This window comes from Strigops habroptila, chromosome 1 (genome assembly GCF_004027225.2).
Source record: "Strigops habroptila isolate Jane chromosome 1, bStrHab1.2.pri, whole genome shotgun sequence".
Lineage (NCBI taxonomy): Eukaryota > Metazoa > Chordata > Aves > Psittaciformes > Psittacidae > Strigops > Strigops habroptila.
Window position 1 is genome coordinate 38242742 of NC_044277.2, and position 25760 is coordinate 38268501.

The 25760-nt window shown below is 38.0% G+C and overlaps 1 protein-coding gene and 1 long non-coding RNA gene across 4 annotated transcripts in view; one reads left to right on the top strand and one right to left on the bottom strand.

Moving 5' to 3' along the window:
• Window positions 1-25760, top strand: part of TOX (thymocyte selection associated high mobility group box) — a 231268-nt gene that overhangs the window by 69374 nt on the left and 136134 nt on the right. The gene's annotated exons all lie outside the window — the stretch shown is intronic.
• Window positions 11198-16243, bottom strand: LOC115614334. The gene is made up of 3 exons (XR_003993686.1): window positions 16158-16243; window positions 15643-15645; window positions 11198-11208 (listed from the first exon to the last, which is right to left on the bottom strand). It is a non-coding gene; the product is annotated as an uncharacterized LOC115614334 (long non-coding RNA).

Here is a 25760-nt window from a genome sequence, read left to right on the forward strand (position 1 = left end):
ACCTTATTTTCAGTAAACCACTGAAAATGGAATTTACGTAGTCTGACACTCTGAATCATTGCTTTGGCTCCTGATTGTTTCTTAATACTTCAGGCTATTACTTGAAGTGTAGACATGTCAGAATTGGACATGATATTCCAGTACTGGTCTTATTGATGACTTGTTGCAGAGCTGCTGACATTCTTTACTCTCTCACTTACAGGAGAGCATTCTCCTCCTCTTGCCTACATGGTTCTTACCACGGTTACTCTGGCAGTTCTTGTGCAGGTGACTTTACATCATTATTATTTTCCAGCCTGCTGTCATTCATTTATAAAAGCAACATGTACAAAACTGTGTTCACATGCAGTTCAAATGAGTACTCTTTCCAGATACCATTCTATAGCTTATCTTCCCCATTTGCTATTTACAACTTCATCAGCTCTTTACATTTCCTCCAACTTTTACTGGGTGAGTGATAGAGATACTGCATAGCATCAGGTTGAGAACATCATGCCTCAAAGCATTTACCTGAATGATACTTCCCCATTTGCAATTTTTTTTAGTGATCTGCCAGTTAGTAGGGGTTTTTTGGGAAGACTCTTTTTCTGTAAAATCAAATTCAAAGCCATTAGTTCACCTGCCCTTTTAGTATTTTTTGTGACATCATTTAACAGGCTTTGATGATTTCAGATTCAGGCTGAGTCTTGTTTGATCGTATCCTATTTATGCTTCTCAAATATTGGTATACTAGGTGTTTTGTCCCCGATACACTGGAACTTCTCCAGTGTTTCAAAATCTATTTAAAAAAAAAGTGAGGGGAGTGCTGCAAGATCTCCTGAGCCAGTCCTTTCTGAACCCTTGGGTATAAGCTCTCTAATCCGGTGAATTTAATGTGTTTTACTTCATTTTAATTTAGCTGTTTAGTAACCTACATAGTTACAAAGGAAATCACAAGTGCTTGGTTGTCACGGAAAATGATGAATATATCACTTGCTGAAATATGTATTATACATACTTATCTTCTGTATCACGACTGATAATGTCATTATCAACTTTGGGGACCAGACCTGTGCCATTGCCCAGATGTCATTAGTCCATGACTCTATTTAACCATACCAGAAATATTTTTTTTCTTCAGATTGCTGACTTCCATAATCAGTGGTCTGCATTCTGAACTGCTGATTTGCCTTTACTTCTGTAAGCTTCCACAGCTTCACTTTTGCCATATATGAAAGAAAAAATTGCTCCAACTACATTTCCTCTCAGCTCGGATGTTTTTTCACACACACACACGCACACACACACGCGCAGAATCCTTCTTTCATGGCTGCAGGATTTGTGGGTTTTACAGTCTGATTTTCAATATTCTTTTGCATTAAAATACCTACTTTGCTCTGTTCTTTTTGTGTCTTTAAAATTATTTGGCAGCACTGACTTTTTACAGAGAAAAAAATATACATCATACGTCTTGCACGTTGTAATTGAAGTTCATTTGTGATCACTCTAACATAAGCAGCCGCCAGTTTTAGGCAATGATCAGGTTATTTTCATCTATCACACTGAGATCTAGTACTGAATGATTTTAAGTTGCTTGGTTTACTTTTTAGGTTGGGAATGGATCTATAATTTTTAGACACTTCAAAAATAATTTCTCAGTAGCATCAGAAGTCTACCAGCTTATGTCTTCAGAAACCTGTGCGATTTTCTACGTATTTACACGTACTTCTAAGTAATTTTTAGAGGCCTGCTCCTCTATTTTCTCATTTGTGTTGGCAACTATAAAAGACCTGATATTGTTGTCAATCAGATACAACTATTACGAATTAGCCTGTAAGTCTTAAGTATGTAAATGATACCTTTAATGTGGAGTCCCACATTCTTTCTCCTCCCGTCTGTCTTTCCTATTTAGGTTTCAGTCATCTGACTTGTCATGCCAGGTTTCAGTCCTACCAAATCATGTCAAATTTTCTTTCACCAGCACATAACTGTAGTTTTTAATTTCTCTTTGTTGCTCACAGAATAATTTATAGCTCTCCTTAGTTTCATTTACAATGATTTGCCGTTAGGTCTACACTTCATGGCTATATATTAAGTAGTCCTTTGCTATTGCTTTTAGATGTTAAATTAAAGGTCTTCAGTTTCTTGTTTTGAGGTGCAAGTAGAATTGCTAAGAACAGTCAGAACTGTAGAAGTTCAATCATGAGAACAAAACAGTATTTTACAGGGGTTTTTTTTGGTTGAACTTGTGGTTGTTATGTAATGAAGAATATGTACAGAATCTGTCTCTCTTCTCTTTGCTTAAAACAGATCAAGGTAAACAGTTGAAGCAGAAGGAAACCAAGTGTTTTTCCATTCACCTTATTATTGAGCTGTGGTTAAAAGAACTTCCTTTTTGGTTCTATCAAAAGATCTCAACTAAAACTTCAGTTAAACATGGAGAAGAAATAGACTCTTTCAAGGATGGGAAAATACATAGAGACACTTGCCTTTGCCTAATGAAGGCTAAAAAGTATCATCTTAATTGTGATTTGCTATTTTTTTCTAAATTACACTTTGTAGTATGCATGGTAGAAAATAGAAATGTTTATTTTTGTTCCTTAGCTTGTGATTTAATGTTGAAATTTTGATCTTACAAAATTCTTTACATCATTGGTTATCACAGTTTGCAATTTTAGCAATAGTAGTATAAAATAGAAATACTAAAGGAACTGAAAGCAGGGAGTATTTTAGAAACATGAAGTGTGAAGCCCTGCCCCATTTTCGTTGAGAGCAAGACTTCTGCTGACTTCACAGAGGCCAAAATTTCACACAAAGATAGTAACCAAATAAGAAAGCACAGCCAGCAGAGTATTTCTGGGTGATTGTTTCATGCCTCAGGAAGTATTACAAGGCATGAAACTAAAGGATGCATGAATCTAACCACCCGAGAAGTGTAATAATCACCCGGGGTGAGAGGAGGGGGAGGGCTGAGTTCAGTTACAAAACTGTTTTTTTCCCTCCTGAAACAATCATCCCTTTGCTGACAAATGTGGAGAAGAAAGGACATCACATAAATCACAGATTTTCACTGGTGCTTGGAGTTTCTGAGTTATTCCAGAATGCAGGAGGCACTGGATAAAGTAAATGAAGAGGTAGGAGAGTGGGACCTGGGCACCAAGCCCTCTGCTTCTAAGGTGAAGAGTCACCCTTTTTCTGGGCAATCCATCTTTGGCCTAATCGATCCTGGGCTTCTTTTATTTTTCTCTCTCTTTCTTCTGTACACAGTTTAAGAAGGGAGGGAGGAAAGTCCCTTGTCCTTTCTTCCCTCTTTTTTGTTCCATTCCCAGAAGCTAAGTAACAATTTCAGAGATGAGTTGGAAATTATTTCTTGCTATCAATCCTGCCTAATTTCACACATTTATTCAGGCTGTGAGATTAGAAGATGAGGTGTCCTGATTCCCCTTTTACTTGGTGGAGAAAGACGTACGTTTGTAGAAGAGTGGGGTGGAGCAAGTGGTGCAAGAGAGGCCAGGTATCTAACGTTCGTTGTGACAAAAATAGGCTTAAACCACCCACTTTCAATCTGACTGCTGAAGTTCATTCGTATAGATAGCTGCCAGTATCAACAGGCATTGGAGTGTGTGGAGAGCATGCGGTTAATCTGAGTTGGTGCATCCAAATGTAGTCATGGTTGCGTAATTTTCTTGTCAGGTTCAAGTGTTACATTTGTAGAATATCTTCTGCAACCACTCCATCATAAGGTTTTAAGAGCCATATTCTGCATTATACTTTAAAATGTGCATAATCTTTTCATTATTGAGAAAAAAAATGCCACATGGGTTCAGAAATTGAAGAAAGCAGATGCTTAATTTTGAGATGTTCTTGATTTATCGTTATTCAGGAAAGCCTTACATAATATACATAATATGCAGTATTTAATATCCATAAGTGCTTTCTTGAATAGAGGTGTTTTAAGCCCTTGCTCAACAATAAACACCTGCTTGCATGCTTAGAAGTGTTTCATACATATATACATATATACTTTATTTTTGTTCTATAACCAGCCATGAGGAGGGCATAAAACTGTTTACATATTTAAAGTCATGCACATGGATAAGGGATTTCAGGTTTAGGGTTTAATTTGAAAAATATAAGTCTAAATCAAATTAAAGAACTGCATTCACAACATCCTAAGTGATTTATGTGTCTTCACTACTAAAGAATGTATCTGAAGCTGTAATTATAGTATCTTACAGAAGCATTTATCAGCAACGATGCTAACATGTTCATTTGCCACTTGGTGGCCTTTGGTCAAAAAAATGTGCAAAGAACATATGCTAAAAATGAAGTCAAATACATAATTTTTAACATGCTCTTTACAAAAGAGGGTTGTTGTTTAGGGGGGTGTGTTTCATTTTTAAACTTTTTTTTTTTTTTTAGCATAGAAAGCAAACAGCTTTCCTGTTTAGCAAAGAGCAGCCAAAGACCAGCATGTTTGATTGTTACGGCTATACTACAACTAAAGCTACTCATAGGACTGCCTCTGTATTTCCAGACAGATTGTCTCTGAGTTCTGATTTCCCCACTCATAAACAGTCATTTTTAGAAATTACCAGTAGAAATCTCAAAATATGTTTGCCTGGAGTATTTGAGCACAATGGTTGGTAATTCCCAAGATGAAATGACACAAATTTGTCAACAACTTCCAGCACGGTTACCTTATGGCTATGGGTGTAATTAATTAGTAAGTCATCAGAATGAAATGGTTCAGAAAAGACTGTTGTAATTTTTGAAAAAAGCTATCACTAAGCTGAGCAATAGCAATGCTCAGCTGTAATCAGCATTTTCGGTATTGTCCTTAGTAGTAGCATTGAGAGTGCGGGGGCTGGTTTGAAGTTAAATGACTAAACCCTTTATTCTCACTCTAATTTTGATTGTGTTTCTGTGTTCAGATAATTCTCTTGTCTAAAGTTACATATTTGCTGCTCAGGTTAGATCTTCAAATTATTTCACTTTAGACATCTCCCCAGGCTTTCGTATTTCTACATATTTTTCTACAATGCATTTTTACAACACCTGTTTTTATTTACGAGTTAGTTGGCTATTTGCTTCATTAGTACAGAGCAAGTGAAAGCAGTAGGTAAAGAGCTGCCTTTTTACATTTATGCTTTTCGTCATTTTTTTCTTTAAAGTAATACATTTACATTTCATAATCATAAACATGAAATTGAAGATTAAATCAGTTCTCGAAAGATTAATTCAGCCCTGCTCACAGCTGCGAAGACTGTTGAAATAAATATCATTTTGCAGTAACGTATTCCTGACAAAGGGCATAACAAAAGACTGATTTCTATTCAGAGATAGTGGGTATATTTATTTTGCATGTTGGGGGGAGGGGCTGTGGTCGACTGCTTGCGACCCTGACCTAGTTTTGTAGCTGCTTATTATTCAACTATATGTTTGAGAAATCTCTATAATTTAATTTGGCAACCTCTTCTGCATGTCTGCACATAGCAGTAGGTGCTCTTAATATTAGTCGTGTCCCATGCTGAATCATATTTATTTAGAAAAAGGAAAATCCTAATGCACTCATAACTCAGAAAGAAACTGTTAATTGTTAGCAGAGAACCGCCTGATTACAGACTGGATGTCTCGTCCAGGGCCCTGCCATAATTAGTAACCACTGTTGACATTTAGATTTAAATTGAATTTTCTTCTAATTAAACCCAGAGGGGGTTGATCCTCTCAGATGTACAGGTTAATAAAATTAGTCAGAAACTGTTAAACAGTAAACTGAATTCTCCAAGAGAGCTTTCCCAGTGTATTGTTAGGAAATCTGTAATTAATATTCAAAGGATTCATTAGATTTGGAGTTGTCCTTTTTTGTTTTGGGTTGCATCTGGGTTTGTTGCAGCTATTTCTTTAATTAGGTCTGTTTGCTTTTGATATCTACAGTAATACTAATTTTCATCATGTTTGTGCATGTGTAATTATAAGTGCTGTAGCACCATTCATCCATACTGTTCAACTGTTATGTGTAATAACAAGCTGCCTTTTTTTTTTTTTTTTTTTCTGGGCTCATTCAGTGAATAGTGATCCTAAAAACTAAAAACAAGTGTGAAATGAATTTTAGGAATATAGCCTAGACTAACTGGTGTCTGTCATCATCATACAAATGTTAAAGCTGCCACAGTCATGTACTTCTTTATTGACCATTGTTTTTTGCTGATCCTTCCCAAGCTTTTTGTTTAAATAGGATCATTTTTTCTGATGAAATGTAGATGTTTGTATTTTTCCTATTGCTTTTTCAAGTACCATCAATTGGATTGAGATCTTAGCCTATATGAAATTAATCTGTGGTTTTGCTTTATTGTCCTGCTCAAAGATGAAGTAGTTAAGAGTAAGAAAACTATTAAACATGTGTGCCAGGAAATAGCAAAGCGTATCAGTGATGTGAGAAAAAGGGTTGGAAGTGCTATAATGAAGTATTTGAACATTAAACTTTGAGAATATCAGATTTTTTGCAAAACTGCTCTGTGGGAGTAAAGTTTCTAACAAAGATCTCATAGCTGAACTCACTTGTTTTTTCGTAGCTCACAGGCAGAGGAAATCCAGTAAAATGCTGTTTGGCACTGAGAACAATTTAGTACCAGTACTAAAAACTTAATATCAGTTTTACAAACAAAAGTGAAGAATGTATTTTACTATTTAATGAGCCTCATGAAAGTTATGGTTTTGGTTTAAACCAATTTCTGGGCCACTGTAACTTAAAAATAGAGGGTTTAGAGAAACACGATAAATGAAAATGTATAAGGAATGCTTTCCTGAAAGATATCTTGAAATTCATAAAAGTTGTTCAATACTATTGAATTGAATTTACTCCCAAAACGAATATCATTTCTGCCCCTTTCTCCTTAACTATGTAAGCCAAACAAATAAAAAAACCCAAACCCTAGATGACTTCATTTTTCTTGCTTAGTCTGACTAAATAAATTTGATTAGGTAAAGAATGCTTCTCACTCAGAATTGGCTTCAGATGGTACAAACCCACTGAAAACGTATGGAACAATTCACTGTACTGGTTGGTGTACATCACTGGGTAAATTCCTCTCTCCTGCAGGCTGGCGGTGCAAAAATCACAAGGCAAATCAAACCAGAAGTGGCTGAAACTGTCAGGTCCAGAACTGCAAAATTTAACCCATTTAAAAGAGTTGTTATCTAAATGAGGCTTTAATAGGAACAGTTTGTATGAATAACAGCTTCTGGATTCAGGTGCGGTTCTCAAGGAAACATCCAGCTGAAAAAATCTGAGTGGGAGCAATAAAACGGAAAACAAACCTCTTTAGCCCGCAGTCCAATCAGAGCCTTTACACTGAAAAGAGACTTAATATTGCTATTGATTTTTCACGAAAGGTGTCTACTATGGTGATGGGCAGCAGTTCAGCTGAAATCAATAGGTAATTAAACCTCCTATGAGAACACAGTCTTAAACTGAATTAACCTAAACTTTTGCAGTGGCCAAATCACATTATCATGAAAATATACCCCAAAGTCTCAAAAATTATCTGTAATCACCTCCAAGCAGCCATAAACTCAGTCCTAAGTTTGACAATGTATTAGTCTTATTACGTGGAAACTGAGCTTCCGTGCTTGGATGAGAATATGCTGACCATGGTCCTTTTATGAGGCTGGGAATGCCGTTGATAGTCCCAAGTGATCTTAGATTTTTCTTCAGCATCAAGTACAAGCTTAACCACTGGCAGCAATACACGTACAAAACTAAAATTTGTTTCATGTATAATTTTAGATAATGAATTAGGAGTAACAGGTTTTCAATGTCATGACAGCTAGGCAGAGCTGTTAATGCAAGTGAAAGCAGATGTGTGATCACCGTGCTTCTGTTAAACTGTGTGTCTCATTGGTGCCAGCAGGACACCAATAGAGAAAGGAAAGAAAACAGCAGTTGCCGAAGAGGCCAATAGCATGCGTATCAAGTTTGACATGTAATACTTCAGGTCAACCAGCAGTAGTTAGGAAATGTAAAATTGTCCATGTTTTTTAGTTTACAGATGGTTTCAGCAAAATACAGACTTACTGTAAGAGCAGGAGGCTTGCAAAACCAATTGAGTAAGGAGGGTCGTTGCCTGCAGAGACCAGGAAGCCCAAAGCAGGCATCCAGTCTAGGGCACTACGACTTGGCCTAGCATGGGGCTCATGTGCAAACAACTTAGCTACAGCGAAGCCAAGGGTGGATTAACTGGGCTGGACTGTGAGAAACCTAGATCTTTGCTCACACAGTCACAGCAAATTGCAGATTTCAAGGAGAGAAATATTGTTTGCATTGCCATATGTGATTGCATGAGGAAATGTGGTGAGATGATGCCAAGGCTTTTTGGAGAAAAATGGGCGAGAAGCTGCTAAAGACAAATAGCTGAGGTTCTTTCATGAGTCTTTCACTGTGAACCATCCTTTCTTATTGCTGCCTGTATGTGTAGATTTTTGAACCTGTTGCAGTGAATAAAGAACAAAGAATAAAGAATCAATTTTCTAACCATTTCTCGTTTCTTACTGTCTAATGTTATAACTTTTTCCTTCTTTCATTTTTCCATGTGGTTTCAACAGATGGAAAATTAAATAAGTGTTCAGTGCATAAACTTGTTAGGTATAGGACTGTTTTCAAAGTAAGCTTTTTTTTTTCTTTCTTTCTCTGAGATAACATTTGAGATTTTTAAGTTCTGAAGGAAATTGGTTTTTTCCGTGAAGTACACAGCTACTTCCACATAAACACAAAAGCCAAACCTCCTTCAGTTTATCTGTTTCAGTCAAAAAACCATGTTCTAAATCCTCTGCTGAAGGCTTTTTATTATGAAAAAATAATCAATACCAGCAGAATTCTTTATCATCCAGATAAGGAGGTGAACGAATGTGGAAGAAATGTTAAAGTCACTGAAATTAATTTTTAATCACAATAAATCTATTAATAATGTTTCTTTGTATAAATAGTGCCTATGTTAATGCTTATACTGTGAACTGACAAAGAATAGGCATTATGTTGCATACCAGCTCTTGTATGTCAGATGTGAGTTGCCTGTTCCCCAGGTGCTCCCAGTCAGCTAATATTTTCTGTTAGGTAAAATATTTCCTCGACTGCAGATTTTTGCATGAAAACTGAGGAATGCATCCTGTATTTACTCTTTGTGTAAAGCTTTCATTTATGTCAGTGGGAGTTCAGTGTATAGCAGGAGGACGGTATATTTCTCTAAGTACTTGTAAGAAACATCTCCTTTTATACACTAGTAAATTTGTCACATAGTAATTTATTTCTTCAGTTACATGATAGTTCTACCAATACAGCAACAAAATGAAAATAATAAAGATATCCTGTAATGCTAGATAAATTACATTTGGTATACCTTTTGCTGTTTATCTTCATCACCTGTACATAATGGTTCACTGTTCAGCCCTTATTTTGTCATTGAACAAATTACTTGTGCAAATAAGCGTTTTGGCCACAATGGGCTTACTGGCATCAGTTAGGAGAGGGTAGGAGAGGGCTGCCCAGTGTCACTGTTGGCCTTTTGTCACAAGGCACTAAGTTCTCCTAATAAAGGTGATGGGGAGATTTTCCTGAACAATTGGGCTCCAGAGTTCATGCAGAAGAAAAAGTATCAAGTCTGTTCATTCAGTTTTTCTCAGAATGAAGGGTGCCCCCTCCTCCAAATAAGTTTTTGTTCAAAACCAGCTGCAAATGGAACAGTGTTTGGAAGAATTGCTCTTCCACTTTGTGGACAGGAGGATTTGCCATAGAACTAAGTTTGCAAGCAATGAGGGACCCAATAATGCAAAGCACCTTCACCTTACTCTATGAATTCAGAGATAATTTTTAGCGTTGCTTATTAGGAAGGAACTATGCAAGCCAGTGACATTACAGGATTTATTTTTGTAGCCTCAGTAGGTGAATTCTTTGATGCTTTCGCATTTTCACAGATCCAGTGTTAGATGGAGATTTCCAGAATCACTGGGATGTCTCAAAGATTGGTGCTTCTAAATTCATTCAGCCCCCATCTAAAATATTTACCAGCCTGTTACAGTTTGTAATTCTTGAAAATTCTGGATATTTATGGAGATTGTTGAAGCAGACCTGTAAAATCTTTTGAAACTCATCCATCTAGAGAAACTTTCTGGAACTACAAAGTGGAAAAAACAGGTATTTTGCTTTAAGAATGCCATTGGGACTGTCCCTTATGAAAGAGGGTTATTAATACACATTTGTGCCATCCAGTCAAATGTAGAAACAAACATCGAGACATATGGTAATTTTTTCCAATGAAAGCAAAAGAAGTTTTACAATACTCCTACTAGTTCTGATAAAGTTGGTACTTTACTGGTTTTAAGTATCCATTTACAATATATAAGACATCTCTTTGTTCTTAGCAGATAGGGAGAGAGGCAAGGTGTATATTGAGCGGTAATATATGTTATTGGAATTAATTAAATAATTAGATTAGCTTTCAAAAAGCAGCCTATTAATCAGGTTAATAAACTTTTTCAGGTACAGACCTGTCCTGTTACAAAATCGGAAATTAAATGGTGCTTCCTGTTCTGTGTAGTTCTATGTGTGTCTGTGCATCAACTGTTTTGAACCTGTTGAGTGTTCCCCTGTTTTTACTGAGTTTCAGCGAGAACTGGGAACACTTTGCCTGTCCTCAAGAAGCATTCAGTAGGGAAGTAGTTGGAGGAAAAAGAGACACTTTAGTAGAGAGATAAGATCTGCTCATCTGCTTTTATGTGCATGTGCGCGCGCACACACACACCCCTTCATTTCCTGTATGCTTCTGTATGTGCGTGTGCGCATGCACATGACAAATCAAGATTTTACGTAGAAATGTGTGAAAAAATGTTGCCTTTCTAATCTTGCTATGAGCTAGACCATATGACTATGTTAAAGAGTTGGAAAGAACCTCTGGTGCAAATATCTGAAATCTGATTTAGCTTTCTAGGCTTCTTAGCTGACAGCACACTATATTTTGGGAATGTACAAGCAAGTATTTAGGAAGAAAGACATACTAAATGGGCTAAGTTCTGGACGCCACTGAAGCTGAATCCCTGAAGTTCCCTGAATGTTTCTGATAGCTGGAATTTATGAAACCAAAGTGCAATAGCTGTATCACATAAAGGCTATAGAAGTTACATGGGGAAGGAGGAAAAGTCAGCGGGCAATGTACATAGTAGCTCATGCAGGCAGTACTGTGCTATAGTGCATAAGAGTTTGCTATCAAGTATCAGTCACTAATGCAGCAGAATATACCCTATAGCTACCAGTATATGGTTTGAAGGATAGATAGCACATTTGGCCACAAAACAACAACAGCCGTCCCTGAGGTCAATTACAGGTACCACAAACAAAGCAGGATGTTTCTGACAGCAGATTGGGGTAGGCAGTACTGCTCATGCTATACTGGCTTTTGGGTGGATTTCCAGGACCACTCCTGAAGTGAACTGCTGAGGGCTGTGTTTCTGCAAGTTCACAGATGTACATATTTAGAATGATAGAATCATAGAGTAGTTAGGGTTGGAAAGGACCTTAAGATCATCTAGTTCCAACCCCCCTGCCATGGGCAGGGACACCTCGCACTAAACCATGTTGCCAAAGGCTCTATCCAGCCTGGCCTTGAACACCGCCAGGGGTGGAGCATTCACAACTTCCTTGGGCAACCCATTCCAGTGCTTCACCACCCTCACTGTAAAGAACTTCTTCCTTATATCTAATCTAAACTTCCCCTGTTTAAGTTTGAACCCATTACCCCTTGTCCTACCACTACAGTCCCTAAGGAAGAGTCCCTCCCCAGCATCCTTATAGGCCCCCTTCAGATACTGGAAGGCTGCTATGAGGTCTCCACGCAGCCTTCTCTTCTCCAGGCTGAACAGCCCCAACTTTCTCAGCCTGTCTTCATACGGGAGGTGCTCCAGCCCCCTGATTTGACATGCAGCTATTAAATTTGCAGCTTGGAGATGACTTTCCCATTCTGTTAGAAGGTCTGTGCACCTGTCTGGTGAACAAGTGAGAGGTGACGTTAACATTTAGTAAATAGCTTAAGGAAGCAAAATCCAAGAAACAGCCAATAACAGGCGACAGGACGAGGGCAAAACCTCTTGTAATATTCATACTACACTCACAGTGTGACCAATGTGTTCAGACTGTTTTAAGAACTGGTTGTCATTGGAAAACCATTAGCTAATTCATTGATAAAACTTTTTATTGCATTAGTATAATTGTTTGAGTGAAATTCTGAGTGAGAAGACTTTTTTGATACTTTTGGTAAGTGCATGCTTGTGAAATCGATTCCAGGCTGTCTAATAGTCTAATGGTGAGAGCTTGAACACTGGTCTTCCAAGGGCAAGGCTCATGTCCTTCCCAGCAAGCTCAGAGAACTTCATACAAGTCTCACAAACAAAATCGAAGTGTATGTGATTTTGTCTTTATGTATGTTAGGAAGATTATGCAACCTGGAAATGGAAAAAACTATTTCCTGCTCAGCCTGGGCTTTGGCTCTTTAATGTATTGCTCTGTTGTTGCTTTCTGCTTGCTAGCGGTTACCCATGCGTGGTGTATTGCAAGATCATCACATCACTTGTGATGGTGATGTGTCTATTCCTTGCATTTTCATTAGCCATATAAATGTTTTATTTCTACTGCAAAAGCTAATACTAAATACTAGTGGTTAAGATAATTCACCTCCTTGGGCTTTATCATGTATGAAAAATATTTAAATCCTAATGCATGTTGTGATCTCTTAGGTGCTAATAATAACAAAATATGCCACTTGTGATAGTCATGTTCTCACTTCATAATTAAATGAAGTAAATCACTGAAGATTTGAAAAACTGTTTTAGTACTTTATGCAAATTGAATACTGGTTTGAGTACTAATTAAGTTGACAAAGTAGCTATAGGAGACAATTTTGTATTTCTTTCAAGAAAGGATCAAGATACTTGATACTGTTTTCTTTCGTGAGGAATGATTCGTGATAAAAAATACCTAGTACAGTGAGCATGATATCGGTGTTGAGAAATGCATATATATATTTTCTTCATTAGTGTGAATGCAGATATGGTGATACTTAAAAAGAATTTTACAAGTATTTGGAAAGCATTAAATGTAAGTTATGTCTTTTTCTTGTATTTTCACAATTTAAAATGACAAATTTAAGTCCTCAGAATCTCCAGAAAACACTGCATGGGAAAGAGTGGGTTTAGGAGGGCACTTAAAGTCAGTGTAGTGAGGGGTAAAAAAGATAAAGCTGGAGAAAATTGCTGTTGACTGGAATCAAACTACACTAGTTGCTTACAATTGATTGTGTGTTGTTCAACCACAAAGATAAATCAGAACATAGAAAAGTGGTTTAGATGTCATAGAGACAGTATGACTATTTTTATCTCTCCGTTGTAAACCATAGCTTACAGTGGCTGAAATGACATTGAACTGTTTTTCTCTTTGATGATTTACAGCCTGTGTAGTGCGTTTATAGGAGCAGATGTCACGTTTTATGTATTTGAAAGTGTCAACACTGATGACTTATGTCTGAAGATTCTGTTCATGAATCAATAGAAAGTAGTGATTTCCATTTCTTAAAAGAGTTTTTCCCGACATAATAAAAAACACATAGTGAATTTTGGTCATTATAATGCTACTCTTGAACTCTCATTTTTTCCCCCTATATTTTACACTACCTGGAGATCATTATTTTGCAAAATCCACTTCCCTTCTCACATCATAAGCACAAATAGCTATAGGTAAACTGTCTTCTCTTTTCTATTACCCATTTAATTTGTAAGGTGTACAGCACACTTCATTTTCGTTTCAAAAATGAATGATCAAAAAACATGGATTAAAAAAATGCATCAAGGTTATCTAACTAAGAATTATACCAAGTAAATCTAGACAGATCTCATCCCTCCAACCTTATCCCATATTTCAGAATGAAATTGTCTGAAAAATTTGGGGAAAAGTACTTGTTATCCCATTAAAACAAAAAGTAAAATTTGCATTTAAATGGAAAATGTGTCCATCATTTAGCATCTGCAAACCTGGAATTTTTATTTTATACTTAAAAAAAAAAAAAAGCCAGATAAGACTTTAGTTTCTATATGTGCAATATTCCATGTATGGGAGAGGTTTCTTTATGTAGTGATGCATTCACAAAAGCATATAAGAAAGTACTAGTTTAATCTAACATTTTTAATTCTATGTTGGAATGTAGTGGAAAGTCTACCAGTATAAGTAAGAATTTGTGTGTAAATAAAGCATATAAATTTGCTTTTCAGAATTTTATTAATACTTCTGTATTATAAGCAATGAGACAGATTTGATCTGTGGAGGTGTTGGGACACTTATCAAAGTTTTGATTGGAAAATGTCCTTTAAAAATGGACTTTTTTACATTTTCCACATGCTCCATGTAGAAAAACCTAAGTTAGAAGGTAACAGAGCCTGAGGTTCAACAAGATTGTTGAGTTTCTGCAGCAGGATTCCTTTTCCTTATTTTGCACCTCAAGTACTTCCATCACAGCAGTGTCTTCACAGTGAGTGTAAAAGTTTCTTACTTCATATATGTGAGACAGGCTGTTGTGGGCCCTAACCTTTGGGTTTGAATCCATCTGCTCAGCCGGTCTGCTCCACAGCTACCTGTGTTTTTGTGGAGCGCGGAGACCACTAAGGGATGCTTCTGGAAAGGCAGTATGCTTCTCCAGCATGTATACACGGAGAAAAAATCTGACTATAAAGGAGGTATTTCATGTCTAGATCTCTGCTGGTGACTCCTACCTATATTAGTTCATCAAAGAGTTGTCTTCCACAAGGGAGAAATGAAATGTGGAATTGTGATTTCAGTTTGAACTAAAGGTGGTTAAACTGCACGTGAAAGATCTGGTGCTTTTAATTTTGTAAGCGAAATGTGTTTGCTTTTCAGTTATCATCATAATACACATGGAAGCTAAGAGTGTTCCTGTTAAGTGATTACTGTATGATGTTACATGTTAATTGCATGAACGCATTTTCTCATTCTCAGCAGCGGAGTGTGGCTGTAGATTATGGGTGTCAAAAGTGCTGCCTAGCACTGCAGGAGATCAGGGAAACTGATAGACCATTTCCTCGCATTTCCCCAAATCACTCTATTGCAATTCAGTATAACATTATTATACTGACAGCCTTAGAGAAATGTGAGTTACAGTAAGGATACTGAAACAGGTATGCCACAGTGCATTTAACAGCAGTGGTAATTATTACCATGGAGCTCCTGTGTTGTGCTAAGTATTTAACAGGTTCCTGCCCTGAGGAACTTGCAGCCTTCATGGTGCTCATGACAGACGGGCAAAAATGTGATGCAGCTTTACATGGAAAGTGTCAAATCCCTACAAGCAGAACATATAAATTGTTTTCTCCACTATGCTAGGCATTCCTCAGTCTGCCTCAGGTGTCCGTCATTAGCTGGGGCTTGATCCTGGCCAAGCTGAGCTTACACAGTAGCAAGTCTTGAAATAAGACCTAGCTGAAGTACTATCCTGATTCTAGACCCGTGTTTCCCATAACACAGTGCCATAACATAGATTCTCTTTCCTGACTTTTATATTAACCTTTATAGACATAACTAACTGTAGATTCATAATTTTCTTCAACAGAAACTGTCTTTTTTAATCAAAAATGTCTGCGAAAAACTTCAAATGCCTGGAAACCCAAATATGGTGTTCTAGGGATATTTGGATGTTAAAACTAATGTACTTTACATCCTTGCTTTCATTTGTGCATTAATCTCAGAACTCTGAAGTCCAAAGTTACCATTATATACTCTGTTGTCACCAACCTTGGCTCCCATCATAGAGCGAGATGTCTTTCAGCTGAGAAAGTCAATTATCATACAGGAACTGTGAAACAGCATCTCCAGCAGTCACTGCAGTGATTTTTCCGGTTAGGAATACAGTACTTATTTTGCTAGTGGTTCAAGTTTTCTAAAGGGAGACGTCATCAGTCAGTTTGCAGAACACCAGGCCTGATAGCAACAAATGGGCTAAACCTATCTGAAAGGGGGAAAAGGATCTTTGCACAGGAGTTAGCAGAGCTCATCAAAGACCTCAAAACTAGATTTGAAGAGGGAAAGGGATAAAACCTCACTCGCTAGATACAGGCCTTGGGCGGCACACCACTGTTTGAGGGACAGTGTGCTAGCGAGGTCCTTTGGTCTGCCGTCTCAGTAGAGGTAGGGAGTGGAGATCCATGTGGCAGCAAAAGGAGGGCTAGAGAGAATCTCCATCCTTTATTGGATGTGGGAGAAACATAGTAACAGAGGAGGAGGAAAAGGCTGGGGTGCTTAATGTCGTCTTTGCCTCAGTCTTTAATAGTAAGACCAGGTGTTCTCTGGGTTTCCAGCCCCCATTTGGAAGACAGGGCTAGGGAGCAGAATAAAGCCCCCATAATCCAAGAGGAAATGGTCAGCAGCCTCCTACACCACACCACATGCACAGGTCTGTGAGTCCAGATGAGATCTATTCAAGAGTACTGATGGAGCTGGTGGTTTCCTGGAGTGGTTTCCTGAGGCTTTTTCCATCATTTATCAGCAATCCTGGTTAACCGAGGAGGTCCCAGTTGACTGGAGGTTAGCAAATGTAATACCCAACTACAAGAGGGGCCAGAAGGAGGATCTGAGGAACTACAATCCTGTCAGTCTGACCTTAGTGCTGAGGAAGGTTATGGATCAGATCAACTTGAATGCCATCACACGGCACATACAGGACAACTTTCCTCATCCCAGTGAGCGTGGGTTCATGAAAGGCAGGTCCTGCTTGACTGACGTAATCTCCTTCTATGACAAGGTAACCCATGTAGTGGATGAGGGAAAGGCTGTGGATGTTGTCTACCTAGACTTTAGGAGAGTCTTTGGCACCATTTACCACAGCATTCTTCTGGAGGAACTGGCTGCTCATGGCCTCGATGGGTGTACTCTTCACTGGGAAAAAGCTGGATGGATGGCTGTGCCCAAAGTGTGGTGGTGAATGGAGTTAAATCCAGTTAGCGACTGATCACAAGTGGTGTTACCCAGAGCTCAGTATTGGGGCCAGTTCTGTTTAGTATCTTTATCAATGATCTGGACAAGGGGATCAAGTGCACCCTCAGTAAATTTGCAGATGACACCAAATTGGGTTGGAGTGTTGCTCTGCTGGAGGGTAGAAAGGCTCTGCAGAAGGATCTGGACAGGATGGATTGATGGGCCAAGGCTAATCACATGAGGTTCAACAAAACTGAGTACCAAGTCTGGAGAAAAGGGGGCTCAGGGGAGACCTTTTTGCTCTTTGCAACTACCTGAAATGAGGTTGCAGTGAGATGGGTGTTGGTCTCTTCTGCCAAGTAACAGGTCATAGAACAAGAGGAAATGGCCTCAAGTTCCGCTAGGGGAGATTTAGATTGAATATTAGGAAAAAATTCTTCACCAAAAGGGTTATCAAGCACAGGAACAGGCTGTCCCCATCCTTGGAGGTATTTAAAAGATGTGTAGATGTGGTGAATAGGGGCACGGTTTAGTGGTGGAATTGGCAGTGTTAGGTTAATGGTTGGTCTCAATGATCTTAAAGGACTTTTCCAGCCTAAACAATTCTATGATCCTATGATTATGAAAAAATTGGCAGTTTGGAAATGATTTCTTTTTCCTTAAGTATTTCTATGAGAAGGTCTACTCTAGCTTTGCACAATCCCCAGTAAAACCATTCATATTTTTGCATTAAAATATTAGAAAATAATTGTTTAATGTAGTTCAATAGGGAGTGTTTTAGATTGAGGCGGGACAGAATTGACTCTGATTCTGAATATTCCTTTTTCACTCAGCATGCTCCATCCTCTGGAAGTTGTTCCACATGCCACTTAAATTTAAAGGGCACCGTTTAGTCGTATACTAGCCTATGCCAGAGCTAAAGGTTCATGTTCAAAGTCTCTGTGCTCTCCCTTCTTTTTCAAGGAGAGAGGAGACCTTCCAGTGACTCTGGCTAATAATGCTGAGCATTACATGATGTTTATTATTACTGTGGAAAACAGAAAAGTGTAATCTCACCAGATTAATGTATGCGATATTTGTGCAATCTGATTTTTAACAGAGCTGGGACTACAACTCAGATATCAGCCACTTAGACACAGAGTGCTCACAAAGCCATCATTAATGTGATCACAGTAGATTTGTTTCAGACTCACCACCCCCTGCAAATTCATGTCTTCATAATTTGGCAAATAGTCCTATAAAGTAATAAAATATATATTTCGTCTCCTTCTATAGGTTGATCTGCACACAAAAATAAGAGCTATTACTTTCTTGCAAGTTAAAAGTTCGCTCAGTTTTACTGTGCTTTTCAAGTTTTTACTATGGTGAGGAGGACTGTGGTTCTAGATTTAGACAAGGCTTATTTACTGTTAGGGCTTGAAGGTGGTTATAAACTGTTTCCTGTTCTTTGCCTAGGTTTTATTCATTAATGTATCAGAGCTAAGTAACTGAGCACTGTTTTTCTTCCAGACTTCTGCCTTGCACAGTGATGAGCTATTCAATAAATACAACAAAAATGTTCAAGAATGATTGTTTATGAAAACTGAATCCTGTCTTGGGGTCTGCCAGAATGCACACCACATATGTCCTAACTTTATAGAATTCACAAAAGGGGATTGTCATGAATAGCCTTTCCAACATGATTTATTTAATTCTCAGGGCTTATCAATGGCATTATTCTCATATAATTTAAACAAATATTGTCATACCAGCTTTTAAAGCAGCTGTTGGTGATTCTTTTTATATAGTATGCTGAATAACATCACCAACAAATATATATTTTTTCCCCTTGACAGCTTTGGAGCTGTCTTGTGGTGAGACTAAACTAATAAATTCATTCCTAGCAGTTGCAAAGGCTGTTTAGAAATTAAGATCAAACAATTACATGGGTCTCATTCAGAGTAGCTGTAGCAGCAAGCTTATGTGTCAAGGGAGGAAGTGGATAGCTCATTCTGCCTAATTTTAACTAGAATTCAAATGTGTGGCACTGGCAAAAGTGCAGATATTGCTGTAAATGAGTTGATGACTGAATAAGCATGTTGAATTTCGCCAAACTGTGATTTAATCCTCACGGTACATTTTCTTTTGGGTCCAGTTTCCACTGTCGGTAAAAAGTTTTGTCATGGAAAGAAAATACTATCTTTTCAACACTGTATTTGTATATTCTTTTCATTCCACAGACTAATTATTAAAAAAATATATTTTCCACTCTTTCAGAAAAACAGAGCTGCAAAACTGTAACCTAAGTATTTTACAGTACATAATCAGTTAATTTCAGTTTAAATTAAAAACGTATTGAGTGACAAATTAATTGCATACTTTTCAAATTGCATAAATACAATTTTCTGCACAACAAAAAGGAACTGAAAATACTGTAGCAGTTAATGCAAATTTAGAAATCCATAAAATTTATCAGAAGTATGTTTATAAGAAGTTTTTGTTGTGAAGGCAAATGTTTCCCATGTTTTCGTTGGCATAATGATGTGAAAAGTTTAAAACTTTGTTATTTGGGATTGATTGTATAGTGTCAAATCCAAGAGTTGCTTTGTATTATTAAGTCCCAACATATCAAATTCATGAAATTGCGGGGATGTGAAATGAACTGACTTACAGGGTTCTGTATCTTATTAAATTTATGTGCACTATTCAGGCTTTCAGCATGTTTTATTTATACAGGAGAGACCCACTGCCATAGTGCTATTTCTAAAGCTTCACATGAAAGCCTGTATTTTCATGATTGAAACAGAAAAAGTATGTAATTTTTTAAAATATTTAAAATTTTTAAAATATTTAAAAATATTTAAAATAATTAAATATTTTCATCCCTAGCAATATTGTGTTTCTGAACAACGATATTGTCCATTTTCAGTGCCCAAAAATGCAATTTAGCATAGAATATTAAGTGGAAATCAGATTTAGTTTTTAGACAACAGAAAGCCTACTTCTAAAACACTGTTAAAACATTAATGTAATTACATCGTGATGCATATTTCCTGGGTGTAATCTGGAATGGTGAGATGGTGTAGGGGAAAATCCGTATTTCTGTGATAGTTTATAGCACTGTCGAGCTGCTCAGGGTGGGTGGTAAAAGCATGCCTTAACTTTACTGCTCTTAGTCTAGAGCAGTAGATTAAGCTGCTGGAGATACTCTAATGAGAACCGCAGGATTGGCATAACAGGTCTACAGAATGAAACAGATGGTGCCGAGGGCCAGGCATGGGCTTGCTGCATTTTGTTGGTGTGTTTGTTTTTTGGAGGTGTGTGATTTTGTATCAGCTTAAATTTGGCTCGTCCCACAGACCTAACACTCATTAACAGTTGCAGTACATCTGGCAGTTTTGTTTCATCCAAAAGTAATCTGTTTGTTGTGCTTCACGATACCTTTATGCTGAGAAATTACTATGAAAATACACTTCTCATCAGAGTTGAACACCAAAGTAAACAAATCCAGTGCCAGGCTGTGGAAAAGAGCAATGAAGATGAAGTAGGAACTAAGGGGAATGGCATAATTAATGTACAACTTCTTTCTTTGCATTCAGAAGGTTTGGGAGGAATTCCTGATGCTTTTGCTGGAATTGCTGCAGACTATCTTACTTTGAAATCTGTCTTGTAACATTAAGTCTTGACTCTGTGCTCTCATGTATAATGACTACAGGAAGACGTACTAATCAACTGTAGGACTTGCGGTGTTGCAGTCGCAAGAGAGATTTGTTTGAGAACAAGTGTTCTTGTTGAAGAATAATACCATCATTTATTTCAGTTGTTGCAGTTTGTTTTTAGGAGTTTGGGTTTTTTTGAAGAAAAACAGACAGTAATAAAACTTTTGATTCAGCAGTTTTTTGATAAGCCTTTTGGAACTATCTAGGCTGTCATCATTGACATTCCAAATAAATTTTTTATTATTAATGTTTCCTAGAATATCTTTAGCATTTGGTGGATACCTTTGGTAGCTTACTCTGCACAATCTCAAGAGAAGCGTGAAGTGTGAGGTGCTGAGAAAACCTAAGCTTGCCCAGAGTTTGAAGTGACAAGGAGTGATAGCAAGAAGAGCTTCTGTCATTATAAGATCAATGAAAAAATAAACAAGGAAAATGTGAGGTTGCTGCTGAATCATGATTTAGTGAAAGTGAATGCAGAGAAGCCCGAGATCAATGCTACCTTTGCCTGTCTTCACTGACAAAATCTCCTGAGCCTTTGAGCCTAGAGATGGGATTCAAGGAAGAGAGGATTTACCAGCAGTGGAAGAGGATGAAGTCAGGGATCTCTTACAAAATTTTGACCCATACAAGTATATGGGATTGGATAGGGAACATCCAGGATGCAAAGAGAGCAGGCTGTTATCATAGAATCATTGAATCATAGAATGGTTTGGGTTGCAAGGGACCTTAAAGATCATATAGTTCCAACCCCCCTGCCGTGGGCAGAGACACCTTCCACTAGACAAGGTTGCACAAAGCCCCATCCACACCTGGCCTTGAACACTTCCAGGGATGAGGCATCATTGAGAGGGCACTCTCCATTGTGGTTGAAGGGTTGTGGAGATTGTGAGAGGAGACAGGCAATGTTGTACCCATCTTCAAAAAGGGACCATCCCAGGGACTACAAGGTGGGTAAAGTAATTGTGGTTCCTGAGAGAATCATGGAGCATGTCCTCTTGGAAACTGTTTCTGCACACATGAAAGAGAAGATGGTGCCTGGGAGTAGCAGCATGGATCTCCCAAGGGTTAATCATGCCTGATGATATGTTTGCCATCTGTGGTGAAATGACTGAATCTATGCATGAGAGGAGGACAGTGGATCTTCGACCTTGACTTCAGGAAGGCGTTGACAGAATCTCCCTCAGCATCCTTGTATTCGAGTTGGGATATTACAGCCTAGATGGGTGGACTGTTAGATGTGTGAGAAACTGGCTGACTCAGCAGGCTCTGAGTATAGCAGTTAATGTTTCATACGCTGCCTTGAGGCTGCTTGCAAGCAGATATGCTTGGGGGCAGTGTCACCATCTAGAGGCACCTAGATGGGTTGGAGGAATTCAACAGATGCAAAATGTCCTGCACCTGGGCTGGACCAACCCCTGCATTGATTGCTACAGGCTGGGAACCCACTGACTAGGGACTGTTGGGAATGCTGCTGAAAATGATCTGGGGATCTTGATGGGCAATGGTCTGAACATAAGTCAGCAGTGAGCCTTGGCACTGGGAGAGACTACTGGCTTCCAGGGCTGTATCAGCTGGCCTATAGCCAGTAGATCAAAGGGTGTTGTTATTCTATTTTTCTTCACTATCATTAAAGCACAGAAAAATTTGGAATAACTAGTCAAGTAGTCCAGTTTTGGGCTCCCCAATACAGAAACAGTTTGTAAACTGGAATGATTTCAGTGGGAGGCCATCAAGGTTGTCAGGGAGAGATCTAGGGACCAAGATTCATTCGGCCTAAATAACAGATCAAAGTTCTGATCAACTTGATCTGAGTACAGTGTTGACCCTATGCTGGGGCAGGAGGTTGGACAGGTGCCCTACTGGGGTCCCTTACAACCTGAATGTGTCTGTGATACTAACCCAGACAGGACTGTACAGGTTCTGATAGCTTGCCACCCACAATTTATATTTCCAAGACTTCATGAATCTTACATTAGCCTCAACAGTTGGAATAATGAAATATAGTAATAAGAATTTCCAAGAGCCCATATGGACATTCCTGAGACTGGTGACAAGAAAATACAGTAGGTTTAGCTGTCTCACAGATGTCTTTCTTCAATGCAATAGTCAAGTCAGTAGATTTTCCAACTGAAGAGGTGAGTGACAGCTAGAAATCCAGAGATTCCTGGAATACCTTTTTAAGTGATCATTACTAAAGGAACCTATTGCAGCCTTATTCAGTATACAACATGAGTAGACTGCTGAATAAATAATTGCTGTGGACATTCTTCAAATAAAACTGTGTCTGGAGTAATTAGTTTATTTAATAACTCCATGTAAGTTAGGTTTTTAGACATGGATTTTTAAAAAAGTGTTTCATTTTAGTGTCCTTCAAATTATTTTCTGTTCTTTATTAGAGCTGATTAGTAAAGATGCTTTTGCTAAAGCATTGTGTTAAATGGACATGTTACAGTAATGCAGTTTACGTTGAAAATGTTATGCAAAAGAGAATCTGACCCTCCTTGCCTCTCTTGGAGGTGGAGTATGGCCTGTTCATGCAGCAAGCAACATCTGTACTACTAAATACTCCTTCATATGCCTACTGTGGTTGCCCACTGTTGTGCATGTATTGTAAAAGCAGGAATGGGGGGTAGGGTGGGAAGCAAAGCTCCTCTTGCTCCAGCTGGAGCTGAACAGGAGCTGCAGTGATGTTACATTGAATACTGTAGGTCTATTTGCATTGCTGCAAAATAATATTTAATATTACCCATTGTTCCGTCAGATATAAGACAGCTTGGAAATGGCACAAACTTTCAGCTCAACACTTATTTGTTTTGTTTAGTTTTCATTCTGTTTGAGCGTTGTTGTTTCTCTTTTGAAAAGATTATACGGAATGATTGTCATTGGTGGTGATGCAGGAAGACAAAAGACAGTTTTCTTTTCATTGACTCTGTTAACCCTACAGGCTTGATATAGTAGAGATGTTTTGAGTGGTAAATTTAGTAAATCTGACACGGGAGTGAGAACAGAAAAGAGTGTGCAACTAGCTTTTTTGGTGGGTATGTACATATATACACACTGAAGAGCAGATATGTATTAGCTCTTTATGGACTGTATTCTTAAAAACTAAGGTTTGGGTTTGTTGGGGTTTTTGTATTTATGGCCAGCTGCTTGCTTAACATCTGTAAGATTTTTACAGAGTTAATTGTACAAATCTGTGACCGAAGTGGGTAGTGGCAAAATGCATGATCCTGCCTGAACTTGACAATGTTGAAATCTGTAATTTGAAGCCAAATGTTATAAGCAGAACTCATGGGAAGAGTAAGTTTGAGTTAGCAGTTACATCACAAATTTTTTCGCTTTGTATACTCATCAGTATAATTTCCAAGCAAATTTAGCTTATTTCACCTACTCTTCACTGCTTAACTATAAATTCTCACTGGATCATTTGACTTTAGTTTCTTATGACATCCTTTTCATCTGAATAAGTTGTTTGTATGCAGTCCATTCTCCATAAGTATTAGTTTAATTTTCTTCCCTTGCAAATCTGGTTAAACGCTTTTCTATTCGAGGCCTTATCTGAAGTCCATAGAAGTAAATGTGGGAGTCTTTCCAATCATTTTGCATATGCACAAAATGCAGAGATATTTTCTTCTCACTGCTGTAGCACTGAACAGATTCATGATCTAAGAGTACCCTGGTAGCATTTGGCAGCAGATTTGAACATTTCTTGCTAAAAAAAAGTTAAAATATTTTTGTAGATTGGGTGATCCAGATCTAAGGGGCCTTGTCGGCGATCATGCCAACAAAGTTAGGCTTGACAAAGTTGGAGATGACTTTTCCTCAATTTCAGATAATGTTACATCTTTAGACACAAGTGGTGTAGGAGCACTTGTAGCTATGATCTGTAGACTAAATTATTGGTAAGCGAAGTCAAGCAGAAAGGCTCAGGGGCCATTTTGGAATCAGCTGTCAAAGGGCATGATGGCAGCTGCTTTGCAGGAGCCATTATTATTCCTTTGTTCAGGAGACAATCCTTGACATTGTCAGGTCTCTCCAGTCTTTACTCTGATTTTAATGTGGTTTTTTTTGGAGACTGTAGCTGGCTGTTTTTAAAGAACACTGGTCTTACGAACCTGAAGGGAAGCTGGCCTAAATCTAAGTGTTGTATGAGGATATATGTGAAGTGGTGGAGGCCCTTTTCATTTTCAAAAACACTAACAATATTTGATATGGAGTGGTCAACTACTTTAACAGCATCTGGCTGTGCTACACTCATGACTGGTCCTTGCTTGAGTGACTCCGTTGCTTGTTTGCCCACTCTGTACCATAGAGGGAAGACACCCACGAGAAAAAAGGCCTGAGTTTCAGCTTTTGACTTGCTCCTTATGTGGGTGATACTGCTTTTCTATTATGTCTTTTGTAGTTTTACTGCTCTTTTAGCTTACGTGTTCCAGTCTCTCCATGAATGTTGTTTTGGTTCACCCCTTAAAAGTGAGTTTGTCCAGCTTTAATTAACCAGGCTGAATTCTCAAACATTAGCTGCAATGCACTCATCTGTAATACTTTGCAGATGTTCCTAAATATTAGCAGAATTGATAAATACAACCCTTTTAGACATTGCTAACTCAAAAATAAAAGTAGTAATAGGGTGTTTTTTCATTTATTTGGCATTTTTTTCTGACAGCTCTGCACCAGACATCAAAGAGCTTTCAAAAGACATTTAAAAATAAGTCTTCCACAAAACACTCAAAATAGGGATTGATGTTGTATCTTTTTTTTTTTTTTTTTTTTGCTGACATTGGCATAAAGAAATATTTAACCTAAGTCCACACAGGGAAATCAAAACCAGGAACAAGAAAGGAGTTTCCAAATTTTTCCCCGGCTGTCCAATGGTAATATTTATCTCTTTAGGAAGAAGGATCTGAGGTGCTTTTTAAAGCAACCAGAACCAGGTTTCCAGCAGTATAACTCCACAGATTACCAGTGCTTCTGATGAAATACTTTAAATTCTGATATATGCAAAGTTTTCTGTAAAATATTTGACAGCTTGTAATTTATTCTTAAATTCAGAATCCAGTTAT